Raw genomic sequence first — 16941 nt, forward strand, 5'->3', positions numbered from 1 at the left:
GAGCACATCGCAGTAAAAAAGTCCATTATTGTCATTTAAATGTTAAAATGTTTAAAAATGTGTACTTACCTCGCATACAAAATTTATCATCTAAAATAAATAAATGATTTTCAGAAAATGCAGGATGTTTCAGAAATAAGTTACAAAATAAAATTGTATTTTGCATTTTCCAATGTAGCTTTTAACTTCGATAAGTTTAAATTAAACGTTTATTAGTCTATGTTACTTAATTATTTAAATGATTTTTTTTTTAATTATTATAAATTTAATAAAAATTTTTGTCGTATTTTTTCGAGTTTGCGGATACGCAAACATCATAAAAGTGACCCTTTTAGTACTAACTGACAAAAGTGAAAGTTCAACTTTTCAGGCATGGAGTAAAAACTTTGTTTTTTTTCGCTTAAACGTTTTTACTTTTACCATGACAATAATTATCATGACATTTACCAATGATGTCACTTTTGCTGCTTCAGCAATTTCTGGAGAGGTACATACTCGTACATTGTAGATTATCACTAGTTATCCACTAGTTAAATCAATAAACACTTTCGAAAATCTCAACACAAATTCCGTACTGACGTCTGATGTTTGTTATAATTTTATTGCAAACAGTTCTGATTATTTTGTTCATTTACTTGCTAATTACATGTAGTGTTTCTTATTAAAGTCTGTCTATATTTGCTTGAATTTTATAATGCAATAGAGGCAATTATACCTTTTTGGGCCTTTAGCGATAAAGAAACCCCAACCTCTCAATTGTAAAGGTTTGTTTTCTTCGAGGTTGCTTCAACAGCCAACTGGTCGCTTTGGAAACAATAACTTTACAACCCTCCTCATTAAATTCCTCATAACGTCATAACTTACAATTACATTATCAATTTCTTGCTAAAAATTAGAGCATGTTTAAAAAAAATCATTACAAATTGCGCCTACCTTTTAATTTGATTTTTGATTTTATTCTTTTTGTTTTCAAATTTCTAAGAACTTTTAGCGGTACTGAATTTATTTTTGTTTTTCTATTGTTTTTTTTTTGTTTTGATATTTTTTAAACGCTTTTTTACACATTAAATCACATTTTTTTCAAATTAAATCAAAACTATAACACCTAACTTCTTCTATTAAGATTATAACGAATAAATTTGCTATCGGTACTAACAATTAAAACTGTATGACATTTCCGTTTAAAAAAACAGACTTATCCACGATTTTAAACAAGCTGATAAATTCCAAAAATCTCTGATTTAAGTTAGCTGTACTGAGAACTTATGGGTAGACTGATTAACATACAATGCGTTAACTGCAAAACTAGAAATTCTATAAGCATGTAAATCTGTTTAGACAAGATAGCTTGTTGGTCCATGAAAATGAAATGAAAGAAGGCGGATTAAAAATCAAAAATCTGTAAGTACACGTTTTTATTTTATAAAATAAGAGATCCTAATTAAACATAAAAAAATTAACTCACAAAAGTAACAAAAAATTAAATATATTTTTAATACTTTTTATTGTTACAAATTTAAACAGGAGATAGAATATTCATTTTTAAAACAAAAATTTTCTATGAACATATATCGAAAAATGCTACGCAAGGGGTGCGTCTTTTAATAGTTTTTTTTTTCAATATTTCCGAAATCATTTTAGAAAAAAAATTCAAAATTTGGTACAGATGATAACTTTTATACACCTAAACAAGTACAAAAATAAAATGTAAAAATTTTTAATTAGGGGCTTCCTAAACTAGATGGGATTAGGGTAAAAATTTATTCTATTTTGCCTGTGGTTTCTTGCCACTTTCAACAACAAAATTTCATAGTTTTTCATAAAAAAAGGTCTTTCGTGTTTTTCAGATACAATTTACGGATTTTTAGTAAAAATCGGTTTAAAATTTATGTTACAGACCATAAACAGCATAAAAATTAAAAATTAAATTTGTCTTACCGTTTAGGACGCCTATGATTAAAAATTTTGTTATTTGGCATTTGTTTAAGTGTATATACAGGGTGATTCTTAAACAGACCGACAAAATTTTATCACAGCTTGCTAAGAATGAATGGAGACAAACGGTACCCCTTTATACGTTTATACCTATTAAGGGCAAAACCCCCTTCATCCGTGCCACTTACGGCGTTTATGAATTGTTGCAATAATCAAGTACATTTTCATCACGTTACTACCATGGTTTCCACTACCTGTGCTAACACATCAGTGGCGTACGCTTTACTTCGAAAATAACTTTAATAAATTTTATTTGGAGAACGTTTAAACAAAGAATTTTTTAAATATTTTTTCCAACATGTTCTCATTTGAAACTACCAAGGATAAAATTTTGTCGGTCTATTTAAGAATCACCCTGTATAAGGTTACCAAATTTTGTAATTTTATCTATTCTGAAATATTAGGAAAAAACCTTTAAAAAACGTACCTTTTTTAGGGGATGTAGCTCCCTTTCATGGCATTTTTCGAAACACTTTTGTCTTAAAATTAAATATTCTATCAAGTATTTAAATTTGTACCTAACAATAAAAATGAAACACTGTATAATTAACACATGAAAAATTAATTCAAAATTTAAAATTAATTCACTAAAATAACAAAAAAACTAAATTTTTAACACTTATAACACCCCCCTTGGGTAATGCCCTGGATAACAGATGTCAAAATCAAAAATTTCAAGATGGCCGTTTAACCTTTAAAAATAAACAAAGTCCAAATTTCCGTTTTATTGTGATCTGCTTGAAGATAAAATAGTATGTAATATGTATCATTCTGTGCTGAGCCAAGAGATTGAAGGCCGAGTGAAACGAGACCGGCAACTGGGCGAAGCACAAAAATAACTTACTTCTATTCAATGATGATATAATCTACTATTATTCACAATTATTATAGTAATATGTCTATTCTTAACCTTTTAGAAATTGGGAAATTTGTCATTACATCTCGTAGTCGGGAAGTAATTCATGAAGATGTAGCAAGGTTACGAGCCCATCAAGTGTCAAAAACTCGGTTTGTATGCATAACAAGTATGTCGTGCAATGCATAAGTTTTGTTAAAAAAATAGATATTTAATTATTTAAAGAAATGTGATTCTGGAAATCGCATTACCTTTTGGGCTCTATCCAATCACGACGCTGCGCCTCTAGATCGGAGTAATCTGGCATGTAATCTACTATTTCCTTAATATTAATTTGTGAAATAATGCGTTAAACTTTTTGTTGTTGATAAGTTATGTTTTCATTTGGCGTGACACGAAATTTCATAAAAAGTTCTTCCACTCTTCCCCAAACAAAAACACAAAGACAGTCATAATCCCCGCCATCAATTACGTTTTTCTCCCGCCCTCGCGCTTCAATTGAGATAACACAAGAGTGGGAAATTCGGCTGACATGCGAATAAATTCAATTTGCAAATATTGCGTGTCCCAGAGGCAACGTATCTTTTTCATATATCCATTTCCATCGCAACACGTGTCTTTATGCAGTCAGCATTTCACAAGGTTCGCGGTTATTACAATAAAAACCCGAAAGCGGCGCACCACCCGTCACGTTGAAAATACTTTACTAATGTTCTACGGGGTGATGCCATAAATAATTTCGATGTGCGAAAGCGACTACCAAACTCGAAACTTGGGGTAAAAATTGCATCCAAATTATCCATGAAACGGAAAATATAGTAGATTACAACATTTTTATTTAACGACTTGAATTTATTGTCTCGGTTTTTATCTCGAAAAGGTCCCAAATTTATACAAACGCAAATCGTAACTTTCGGCGCTCTCGGAGAATACGATGGCGCGAGGGCATAATTTATTTAAGCAAAAATGGGCTCCATTATGGCACAATAAGACCATTGCCATTAACATTACATTAGGCAAGTGTATAAAAATGTATTTGAACGTGTTAAGTATAGCTCGGTGTACAGGAAATGAGCCTCGTTTCCGCCTCCAGCCGAGCACAGGTAATTGTCACGATATAGAATATGTTGTCACTTTGTTATGGTGTGCGCTTTGGTACTCGATATTAATTTATTACGTTCACCCCTCAAGCATGTCGTTAAAACAATACGTTAAGACGACACTGTCTGCAAACTTAAAATAATTCACACACAAGCAATCCATACCATGTGTTATTAGCCACATTAGGCTAATTACCAGAATAGATTGTGCTAATCTCTCAATCTCTGTGTTTCCAACTTTAAATTTAATACCACTGAATGAGTATTGCTACGGCTTTGTGATAATAATCGTTTCTACAAGTGTCTCAAAAACATCAGACTATGATTAGATAAGTAGGTAAAACTTTTCGTTGTTCATAAAAAATTAAATTATTAAAAAGTAACTTCGCCTCTCTTTAAATGTTAGGTACATAGGGTGTTCTGTCTAAATCCCACATTAAAAGTATTGGGAGTTCGAATAATCATATTTGTTTGAAAATTGGTACATAACCATAATCCATTAAGTTCTCATTCCGGTTATACCGGAAGTCGGTCTCAACTTTTTTATTTTAAATGGAAAGATATATTTTTTAATGTGTTTTTGAATTAATCGGGTTATTTTAATGGAGTTTTCATTAGTTTTCCCCACCGCCTCCTTAATCAAATCTATTAATATCCCGCCTGGGCATTTCGTAAAAAATGCATCGGAGCAGTGATTCCTATTTTTTCTTAGTTACGGGGGTTACTAAGGAAAAACTGAATAATTTTTAATTATTAACAAAAAATAACGCAATTAATAAATGCTGTGAAGGAAGGATACAACAAAACTAGATACGCCGGGGAGAATTGATCTTATGAGATTGAACCCTTTAAGCTAAAAAACTGAATTTGTCAAAAAATTTCCCCAGATTAAAGCGCCAACGGGAATCACTTGAACTCAAAAAACGCCCAGGCGAGAAAAGGATTATTTCTATGGAGACGGCGATGGTTTTCCCTATACCTAAATTTAGCCGTTTTTGAAATATTTGGAGTTTTTCAAAAATTTTTGGATCTGCACCTTTCACTTTAAAAATCAGTAACTCTGCTATTTTTTAAAAATCGTGTTTTTGGCGTTTGAAAAAGAAAGTTTAGACCTTTCTTCTGGTGTTTTCAAGTTTTGAAAAAAAAATTAACAATCCCTAAAATTTTAAGATTACTTTTGTAATAATTCAAATACCCATAACTTAATTTTTRCAAATGAAATACCTCAARTTTTATTTTACTAAGTGGAAGAGAATTTAATTCTGCATCGATCTGTATTAACATTCCCTATACCTAAATTWAATAATTTTTAAGTTATGMTGACTTTTTGTTTTAAGACTGCCGAAAATCTATTACTAGCCACATCCGTTTTCGTATAGTTTGCTATGGAAATTAAAAATGTCAAAATTGTTTCTCAATAAACGTCGACAGTGACTTATTATTTGACAAATAGTGTCAAAATATGGAGAGTCAAAGCTACTCAAACTTAGATTTAATTAATTTATTTTGTATTTAAGGAGAATGTAACAAAATTATGATGTCGTTCATTAAACAAAAATAAATTTTTCTCATTTGTTAGCTTTAAATAATGATCGTATGGTAGAACCTATCAATAATAATTAAGTTTGCATAATTTTGATTCTTTATATTTTGGCACTATTTGTTAAATAGTAATTTACTGTTGACGTTTGTTTAGAAAAATTTTTGACATTTTTGATTTCCATTGCAAACTATGTGAAAATGGGTGTGGCTAGTAATAAATTTTCTGTAGTCTTAACAAAAAGTCCATAACTTGAAAATTATTAAATTTAGGTATAGAGAATGTTAATACAGATCAATGCACAATTAAATTCTCTTCTATTTAGTAAAATAAAAATTGGGGTATTTTATTTGAAAAAATTGAGTTATGAGCATTTAAATTATTACAAAAGTAACCTTAAAATTTTGAAGTTTGTTAATGTTTTTTTGAAAATTTGAAAATACCAGAAAAAAGATCTAAGCTTTCTCTTTCAAACCTCAAAAAAACAAATTCAAAATCTTAAAAAATGGCAGAGTTACCGATTTTAAAAGTGGAAAGTGCAGATCCAAAAATTTTTGAAAAACTTCCGGTATAAGCGGATGTGCCATCTTGAAAATATTTTCATTTAGGAGGACTTAATGGTTTATGGCTATGTACCAATTTTCAAATAATGACGATCATTCGAACTCCCAATACTTCTAATGGGGGTTTAGACGGAACACCCTGTATTGAAGAAATAATTGTAAATTTATTTTATTTTATTTATTTTATAGAGAATTATATAAAACATAATAATTATAGTATTTTTTTTGAAGTGACAAAACAATTTTGATTTTTTCCCTTCACGTTTTCATTCCCCCCCTAAAACAGAAATTTGCTACGAAATTCAAATTATTTATTTTAAGGACCACACACCACGTATCCGCTTAATGTAGTTTGCGAAAAAGAGAGACTTTTAAATAATAAACTAAAGTTGGAAAAGGACAGCAAATGATATATTTGGGTGCATGTTGATGTATTTCGTGACAGATGAACTGTGAATCCTATTTCACTAAATCATTTTCTCATAAGCTTCTAACACGTTTTGGGTGACACATCGTTAGCTGACACCGAATCCGCTTAATATGATATGTTGGTTGAATTCCTTTTCCCAAGAATTTCTTGTTCATCTGAAGAATTCTCTGCAGGTATGCAGCTTGACTAACCTGAATTTAATTAAATGCTGCAGATGTAGATGATAATGTTGAATAATACGAACAATGTAAAAATATTAATTTTGATTTTTACACGTTTCCACTAAGCCAGAAACATTTAGAGTGAGAATATTTCAGTAATGTGGGTGCTTACGTAGTTTTAAAATTTTGACTAGTTATAAAATTTATTATAATTATTTAACGTTACTCGCGGTTTTCACAATTATTATCAAAACTAATTTATCACTGTCATAAATTATCATTTCTTTGTCAATTTTAGCATTTTGCATTAGGAAGAAAACGCTAATGAACGCGAGAATGCGGGTATAATTACACTTCATACTCATTCAGCATACCACTTGAAGTTTGCAACTGTTAATTATAATGGTAGGAGGCGGTTCATCCTGCCGTAATATCCTCCAGGTTCCATTGCAGGCATACGGAAGTTGCGATATACCTACCTATTTTTTAACAATGTGTAAATTACTGCAGTAACTGACAGCACTATTCTGGCCCTAAGCTAAAGAAAAATGGAACAGTATATGGATAATACTCTATCTTTTACTGTTTTTTTTTAAATCAAAACGTTACAAGAAGAAATGTCATATACAGAGTGTTTCATTTTTATTGTTACAAATTTAAACAGATGATAGAATACTCAATTTTAAGACAAAATTTTCTTATAAACATGTATCAAAAAATACTTTGTAACGAAGCTATACCTCAAAGGTTTTTTAATAGGTTTTTCACATCAATTCAAAATAGACAAAATTACATGTACAGTTACGGAATTAAAATTTCGGGCAGTATTGTCATTTTCATGATGTAAACTCTAAAACAACCTTTACATTAATAACCTAATTTTTTACTCTTGTCATGTTTGTCATTTTGACTTATTTGCATTCAAAAATAGTGATTTGTAGCATAATAACGGGTAGGCAGCAGATCAAAGCGATGATTTAATTACATTTAGTTTAATTAATAGATTTTCTAAGTCAGACAAATTATTTAATTACCAATTTTAACAACAACAAAAAGTTTAATTGTCAAATGTCAGTCATGATGACAGTAAAGGGTAGTTTACAGTGAACTTTTTAAACTGACAGAAAAATACTGCCCGAAATTTTAATTCCGCAACTGTACAGTTTTTTATACAATTTACAATTTTTAATCAGGAGCGTTTTAAACTGAAGGTGTGTGTATAGGAGTATAGGGTAAAAAAAATATTTTAAATTTTAATGCTGTTTATGGTCTGTAGAATAAATTTTAAATTAATTTTACTCAAAAGCGATGTTGTTTTTTGTAAAAAAAATTACAGTTTGAGATTTTGTTGCTGAAAGTGGCAAGAAACTACAGCCAAAATAGTAAGGGTACTTTTATCCCAACGCCCCCTAGTATGGAACGTCCCTGTATTTTTTATGGTTCTTGAAATAAAAAATTATGTATGATGTCAGAATATTTTCTTATTTCATAACAATTTATGTAAACTTTTTGCAAGGATGAAATGTGCCAATAAAAATTAAATCTCAGAAAAAAATCTAAACGATAAAAACCTTTTAATTTTAACTTTTTTTATCCTATAAGTAATAGTAGATTGTTCTATAAGTTAAGAAAAGTGGTTGTTTTCCAGTGAATGTAAAAGTTTCAATTTACACGAACAAGGAAAAATCACTTTTTTTAACGTCTTGAACACGCTATTTTTTCGTGTATTTGACCAAAAGGACTAAAATGTAAAAATAAAGAAAAATTAATTGATCAAGGTGTCATATTTTACTAACATGGTAGCAAAACAAGAGAACGATGTTTTTAGTAAATAAATTTGTCATTGTGCAAAACAAAACAACAGTAGCAGAAGTTACGAGTAATTCAAATTTGCTACCGTCGAAGGTAAGAGAAAAGTATGAGAAAACTTATGAACAGTTTTGTTCATGGAGAAAATCAAAAAAAGTAGAGGGAATTAATGAAAACATCCTAATCGCTTTCTTTTTTAAAAAAGTATTTGTCATTAATTACATTAATTTTCAATACTAATTTTTAACGTATTGTTGTAGGTTATAAGTTTGAAATCTTCAACACTGTGGTATTTAATGTCAAAAAGTACCCTGGCTTTAAATGAAAATGTTGACATTTCTACTTATAAAGACTTGCTTGCATATTTAAAACGTCAAAATGACGGATATGTGGCCAAAAAATCTAAGGTTTTTACGATGGATAACATCAACACGTTTTTCACTAAGGCCCCGGATGATACCTTCCTGTTCATGAAAGTAGTTATGATTTTTGCTTTACATATGGAGCCTGCCGAGCTGATGAATTACGTTTGCTAAAAGTAGAAGATGTTGATAACATTTAATACTTTAAATAATTGTACATTTTCTATTAATACTCATAATTAAAATGTATAAAGTTCAATTGTTGCTTTATTTAATGGTCGCTAAGTATCCAAAATCTTGAAGAATGTGTTGCTAACGATCAAAGTCCCACTTTTCTTTACGATTTTGAATGGAACAATGTACTACATTTCTATCAAATACACGAAAAAGTATTGTAATCGGCTGAAATTTAACCTATCTAGATTTTTAGATTTCAAGACACCAAAAAATTTGGTTTGTGTGTGTGTAATCCAGCTGGTGGCACTAACGCAAATGTTATACTAAATTATTGTCGTTATCAGGATGTTTTCCAAATAAGTAGGATAAAGAAAGTCGTGTGATGTTCACACCAGATTTTTTAGGATTTATTTTCAATGTCAAGACAAAATTCAAACGGTATTTTAACGCACAAATGCATTATTTTTATAACCAAAAAATAAACATCTTTAGTCCTCTTAACTTTAAAAGCTTAAATATTAGTAGTAGTATAAAAAATAAGAATTATGAAATAGAAATTAAAACTTTTTAAAAACTGTTTTATTTTCAGTCACTATACTTGAATACATGATATGATACAAGTGCGCGTGATCAAAGTGACTTCCTAAAATTATAATTTGTGTGTAATTTATGGCAGTGGAAAACAAAAGCAAATAAATAGACATCAATTCAAGTTAAGTAATGAAATTAGGGTAATGGCAACATTAGAGCGATAGGCGCTCAATTAGTATCCAGGCCTTATTGATTGTCGAGAATTAGGGAGAGGAGCGAATACATTTCATTTCACGGTAGATTAATATTATATAAGTTATGGATAATACGAAAGGGTGATAGATTTCCCTAGGGTCTGGAAATATCGGCGTGACGGCGGGCCAGCTATGGGCAATTCCATCAAGAGCCGGGACGTCGACAGACGCCGACGCCCACCGAGAGGCGGCGATAGAGTGCAAAGTTGAAACCATTAGCGTCTTATCGCACTCTGCCGAAATTGCGTCCGTATTTCTGCTCGTATCTATAATGCATCGGGCGGAGACCATCTCGAGATTGCCTCACCCTAGGTGAGGACTCTACTACAAACTCATGAGCCTCTTCACGATATCGCCACGAATTTGCTCGAAATATCTCACAGGATAACTCGGTTTTAACTTTACTGCCTCGCCAAATATTTATCTTTTACTGCTTGTTTGCCGTTGCGAGCCTCTTGGCCCTTATTGAACACAAATAAAGACTCATCGACTATAAACCCACACTTTTACAAAAACCATCACATTTGTTCTTATTCCAACAAATACATTGGGAAAAGTCCTCAGATAACGAATTGGATTTTTCACAAAAATGACGTTTTATGGACTCCCAATTCTACACCACATCAAGCACTCTCTAGCAACTTGCTACCCGTTTCACGCCAAACGATTCTTTTTCGTTATTAGTGTAATATTTACAGTATGCAACTAGTATATTACATACTACGTAAGGCAAGTTTTGTGGAACGAGTTCAGGTTTATGAAACGAGTAGAAAAGTGCGAGTTTTATAAAGAACGAGTTCCCACAAATGACTTATGAAACATGTTTTTTATGCTATTTTTCTATTTTGTGCGTTTTACGTACTTTTTTAACATAAAATAAATTTTTCAAAATTTAGGAACTCTTGCCCTAATAAGGTGGTGGTTGGTAATAAATGTCCTAAAGTTTGAAAAATGCGATCTTCGAAGAGTAAAGTCCCAAATATTTTTCAAAATTTTGTTGAATGAACAGTGCAAATATTGCAAGCGCACCACCTGAAAAAAGAAAAATTGCTCAAAACGCCGCTGAAAATCACTTAAACTCAAGACACTCTACGCTACTGTAAAAATTTTTTCAATTTTTTAATTTTTTTATTATTTTTTTTTTAATTTAGAAACTTTTGCTCTAATTAGGTTAAGTAAGGTTGTGATTGGTAATAAATGTCACAAAGTTTGAAAGTGCGATTTTAGATGTGTCAAATCTCAAATATTTTTCAAAAGTTTATTGAATTAACAATGAATACTGCAAATGTTTCATGCACACCACCTGAAAAAGAGAAATAGTGGAGTAAAGACCGTGCAAAAACGTAACAAATTTTTTTTTTTTGTCGTAGAACTATATAAAACTGATGCCATCTTATTCTTTGTACGTTTCTAAACACGTTATTGCCATTTACGACTTTCCTAATTGGGGATGACTTTAGATTTAAAAAAAAATTGTTAAAAAAAATGGTTCACAAAAACTTGCTTTTTTATAAATATATCGTAATATTTTGGGACTTATAATATTCACAATAAAATTGACAGATTGTAACAATGACAGAAGCCCACTCGATTTTTATTGTCCAAAACAGAAAAGTTTAGTTAATTTAGGATAGCAACTTAGAATTTTACACTAGACTATACAAACCTTATATTGATGGAAAGCTTGTCAAAAGATCTTTTGATTGGTACAATAATAAATAGAGGGTGCCATTTGAAAAAAAATTAGTTTTTAACATTTTTAATTTGTCATGTTTAAAAAATCGCAGTAGGCACATGACACTGAGCAGGTTGTTGAGTAAACACTTAAAAGATGCGGCAAACATTCAGGAATCAAACGGCGTTACTTACTTTAACTTGTGTACAAGCATTTAGAAGGTACGAATTTTTAGACAAACCCCTGCATTTCAAAAATTCTGGTAAAATAGCGCCACAAATCAAAATTGTAACTGATAAATGAAAACAACCTCTATAAAAGTTATTTGTAATTTAGCGTAGAATCCAAAAATAAAATCAAACTGAGTAGATTCTATTTAAAAACACATAACTTTAGTATTTTTTAATATTGGGAGACCCTGTATATAAACCGCAATATTTTTAAAATGTGCATCAAAAACGCAGCTATAATCTAAAAAAAAGAAAAAGTCAATATCTCTTGAAATAAGCAAGTTAAAGAGCTTTTCGGACCGTTGGGACAGCCTTTTATTTTATAAATAAACATATTCATTTATATTGAATTTTTATTTAGTTATTGTATTTCTGCAGTCTACATCAATTGGTGCGAGATGTATGGTCAAACTCCGCTTATACAGACGGCGCGGCGTCCAAACGCACTGCTCGAGTGGATCTAGCTCTTCAAAAAAAAATTATATATCAATAATTATTAATTCAATTGTATCAGTTTTGGCATCAAAAATTTTTTAGTATTTTGTCTAAATTTGATTCGCAGCATATATGGTGTTTTTGTTTTAAATAAAAAAGTTCCTCGCTTGCTGAAAATGTTACTACATAAAATTACTTTTTTTCAATTTGATACATATTTAAAAACAATGTCTACGTACTTTATTTACTACAGTACTATCAGAAATATCGCTCACGTTTCTGCTTTCAAATAAAACAAAAACGAATTCGATAGCTTCACAAATTCCAAAGATATTGCGTTGGAGAGTTTGAGAAACGTTAATTACGATTATGTTAAAAAAATTAAATTTATTAAAAATTAGGGGTTCTGCTGGGGGTGAAAGAGTCGTAAGTTTTGTTTTCATGTGCAAAATCATTTGAGGAATAAGATGGTATGAGTTTGGTCTGGTTCTACCACCATTTATTTTTTCACTGAATCTAAACGACTTTTCGCTCGATTTTTACTCCACTAAAATCGCCGTTGAAAATCACCATTACCAACTTATAGAAAGTAAATTGTGCTATTCTATTTCAGCACCCGAATCGGTGTTGACATGGCTCATTAAAGCATCGGTTTTGGTATCGAAATGAGCTTTCTTTCAGATGCAAAATAGAGAAAACATTTTTTTACAGAAAAATAGCCATTTTTAAGAACGACTTTATGCAGTTCCAGTGGCGTGCACTCTCATCGTCTTGTATTCTAAAATACTGTATAAATCGGCGTCAACAATTTAACGATTATAATGGCACGGTTTTGAATAAGTTCGGAGATCAGCAATTGAAGTATCGAAGAAGCTTTGCGTTTCTTATTGCATGTCGGGATCATCGGTGGCGGAGGTAAAATTATACATGAGTGGTTCAAACAAGGTATGTTTTTATTCACAATCATGTGAAAAGTTGGAAAGTATGACATTTTAACTTTATTTAACAATAAATATAAAATATCAGGTTCAGGTTGGGAAGTGGTCATTTTCTTATAAGTTATTATGTAATATGACAGTTCAGGTTAGGAAATGGTCCTAACCCAAAAACTGATAGGGAAGTGACTATTTTCCAACTTGAACTGTCGTATGTCATATTTTTCAAAATTTGATAAAATCTTTATTAGCTTTCTGTTTTTTAAGGAGAATAATTGTGAATAAAGTAATATACACACCTAGATTGTCGTTGCTTAATCGTAGCTACACTTAGGTATTGCTTTGTGCCTTGGTCATCAAATTTTGCCTTGGTCATGATGCACCTCGCACCTCGATATATAAGCTACTATTTCACATTACAGTTGTTTTGCCACTTATTTTTACAGACAATATAATCAATTGACAGTTAACCACAAAACAAAGGTGCTCTTACGAATTCACTACTAATACGCAATGATTTTTGTAAAATATGGTTGCGTGACAGTAATAATGTGAAAAATTGTTTCTAATATTCAATCGTTTTAAATTACAAAAAGCCACTGCGTGGCCATTAGGTTTTTTTTTATTTTTATCGTTTTGACAAATTTGTGACACAATTTACATGCTGTGAATTTAAAACTTAAATAGCAAGGTTTCAAAATATTATCGTTTTTTATAGTAAAAATGAGAGCAAACTAGAATAAATAGTACATCACGCTTGTTTTATAAGACTTGTTGTAGCGTTTTTTTTTAAATCATTTGCCTCCAGAAAATAATAATTAATATAAATTAAAGTAATATCAAAAATGTGACCGTATTTTCAAAACGAAATTTTGTTTTGTTTTTGAGTTATGTTACTTTTTTGTCAAAATTTATGTATTTTTTTAATTAAAAATAAAGTGGTTAGTTGTAACCTTCATGAGAAAAATAGTTTTATAGTGGGTTGCCATTTAAAAAAATAAAAAAATTGTACGATTTAAAAACAAACAAAAAATTCGAAAAATTTTATTTTTGATAAAACATCACATTTTTATAGGAGTATTACTTTATTATTCGTCAAGTAGTTTTTCTAAAAAATAAATAGTTTAAGCAAAAAACGTTTGGTTCCATACTTTTTATATTATAATAATATTATACTATTCTGAATGGTTCTGATGTAACTTGTAGTTGTCTTCTTTAGGTGAGAAATTTTTGATGTTTTGTTGTGTGAGGCATGGCAGTCAATGTGCAAGCTTTGGGCCTATCGCTCCTGTACGCGCTGGAACGAGGAAAACAATATGACTTTTTTTAAACTAGAAAAATGTAAGACGATTTTACCGAAACAAATATTAAGACGAGAAAAAATCCTCACTCAAAGCTTAGTTGCAGCTAAAAAATAAATAAGAAAAAAGGGTTAAGTAGTTACTCGTGTTAGAAACATGATTTTTTAAACCCCAGCTTTCTATGCATGATAAAGTCTCATAAAGGAGGTGACATGCTAAAACGTGTGCGTATCTCTGATCACTGCAAATACGTGGGATCATGCAAGTGCAATGGTTGCAGCGGCGATCTTATCTTTGGGCTTTATTAGTGAGCTTAAGTGCTGCGTGCTATTCTAGTGAGTTAGTGTTGCAGGAATCGATCAAATCTGGTTGACAGCAGTACGTGATAGTAGTCGAGACATGTCCGAAGCAATTATTCTATATTTGTAGGTGTGTCTAGATAATAGGACTGTCAATGGAAACGATTTTTCATGATAAGAGAACAGCAAAAGTCATGTTTTTCTATTTCATGCCAGAGAATGTAGGCGCGACTTGACAAAAAACCCTAGATTAAATTTAATTACATTTCGGTAGTAGGTCGATTAATTATATGTTATTACAAGTAATAAAAACCGTAGAAACTTCATGCTACTTACGAACACAGGAAATTCCCATTTCTTTTAATGTGGTTGTATTTTTTTAATGTAATAACTGGCGGACATGACACTTTTTGAAGCAACAAGCCAAAACGACAGAGGTTTTTTATATGGTTATAAAGCAGGTGAAGGAAAACAGATGTTTTAATGAGAAAGAATATTTCATCTTATGACATGCAAATGTTTGAGAAATACTAAATAATATTAAGGTTCTTTCTCATAATAGGATCGCTCTTAATTGCCGGAATTAAAAAGTTCAGCCTGAAATACGGACCACATTTTATTACCAAGTCGTAAAACAGCCTGTTCAGTGGCGTAATCGAAGTGGTAATGCTAATGATTTTTTTTGTATAAAACTGTAATAAATTTTAAAATAAATAATTTTTGAAAGTCTTCAAGTTTTGTTTAGAAGTTCATTATGAAATATTGGGTGATTCAAAAATGTGTGGCATAATTTTAACCATAATACCCTTCTACAAATGAGAATATATAGCATAGTATTTATTGACTCACCTCAAAAAATAAAAAATATACAGCTTTCCAAAAATCGGTATGAAAAAATTATTTTCTGGAAATTTATTGTTATCATTTACCGATTATTATAAAACTTTGTATGTTAAAAAAAAGACACTTTTTGATATGATGTAAATGGAAATCTTGTAAAAGTTATAAATTTCCGGTGACAATGAGGCTTTTCCAGTTTCTTCCTCTTTCCAATTACTTTTTTATATAAAAAAAGGTACTTTTGTTTCATATCGCCAAAAAGTACCGCTCTCCACGCTGCAAATTCAAAATTTATAATTTTGAGCGTACCGTTACCGTGGAAACAAACCACTGCAAATTATATCGCTGTCAATGCTGTCACCTTTAATGTCAATTTAACCCATAACAAGAATATTTCCAGAAACTCATTTTTTCATACCGATTTTTGGAAAACTGTAATTTTTATATAGGGTGATTCTTAAATAGGCCGACACAATTTTATTCTTGGTAGTTTCAAATGAGAACATGCTGGAAAAAATAATAAAAAATTCTTTGTTTAACCGTTCTCCAAAAAAAAATTATTTAAGTTATTTTCGAGGTAAAGCGTACGCCACTGATGTGTTCGTAAATAGGTAGTGGAAACCATGGTGAAAATGTACTTGAAGAATGCAACAATTCATAAACGCCGTAAGTGGCACGGATCAAGGGGGTTTTGCCCCTAAAAGATATAATCGTAAAAAGGGTACAGTTTGTCTTCATTTATTCTTGAGAAGCTGTGATATAATTTTGTCGGTCTATTTAAGAATCACCCTGTATTATTTGAGGTGGGTCAATAAATACTGTACTATCTATTTTCATTTGTAGAGGAGTATTCGTTGTATAAAATTATACTACACATTTTTGAATCACCCCTATATAGTGTGTACAATTAATTAGAAACTAAATTAATGGAGTAAAACGCGAGTGAAGATGAAAGGGTTGGCTTAGGTTAAAAATGGATTAGGGGATAAACATGTGCGTAAAACCATGGTGAAGTTAGTAAAGCATTACTAATGTAGGGTCCGGGCAACAATTTAAATAATTTATAGTTATAACCGTAACTAGAGTGTTAGGTGGTAGGTGGCAGTAAATTTGAGATTCACTAAAAGCTTGACAGAAGGCAGGTGTCACCAATAAACGCCCAAATAAAAATCCATCTAGGTATATGCATTATTTCAAAACAACTTAATTGCAATTCTTGAAAATAATTCTCTGGAACTATAAATCTAGTGTGGCTTGAAAGAAACAAGTTTCTCTTTGTGTCAAAACTTAATAAATCATTTTTTAATTTATCGTGTGATTTACGGTCGTTGTTGGATAGTGTTTTGAAATTGAATACTTTTAATATCAACAACAATACAATTTTTGTTATGTCTGACTAAATGCCAATTTATTTTTGTTTTGGAAACACCTCTTTGCCCATTATAATC

This window comes from Tribolium madens, unplaced genomic scaffold (assembly GCF_015345945.1).
Source record: "Tribolium madens isolate multiple individuals breed KSU strain unplaced genomic scaffold, Tmad_KSU_1.1 Scaffold_96;HRSCAF=242;Tcas5.2_LG5, whole genome shotgun sequence".
Classification (NCBI taxonomy): Eukaryota; Metazoa; Arthropoda; class Insecta; order Coleoptera; family Tenebrionidae; genus Tribolium; species Tribolium madens.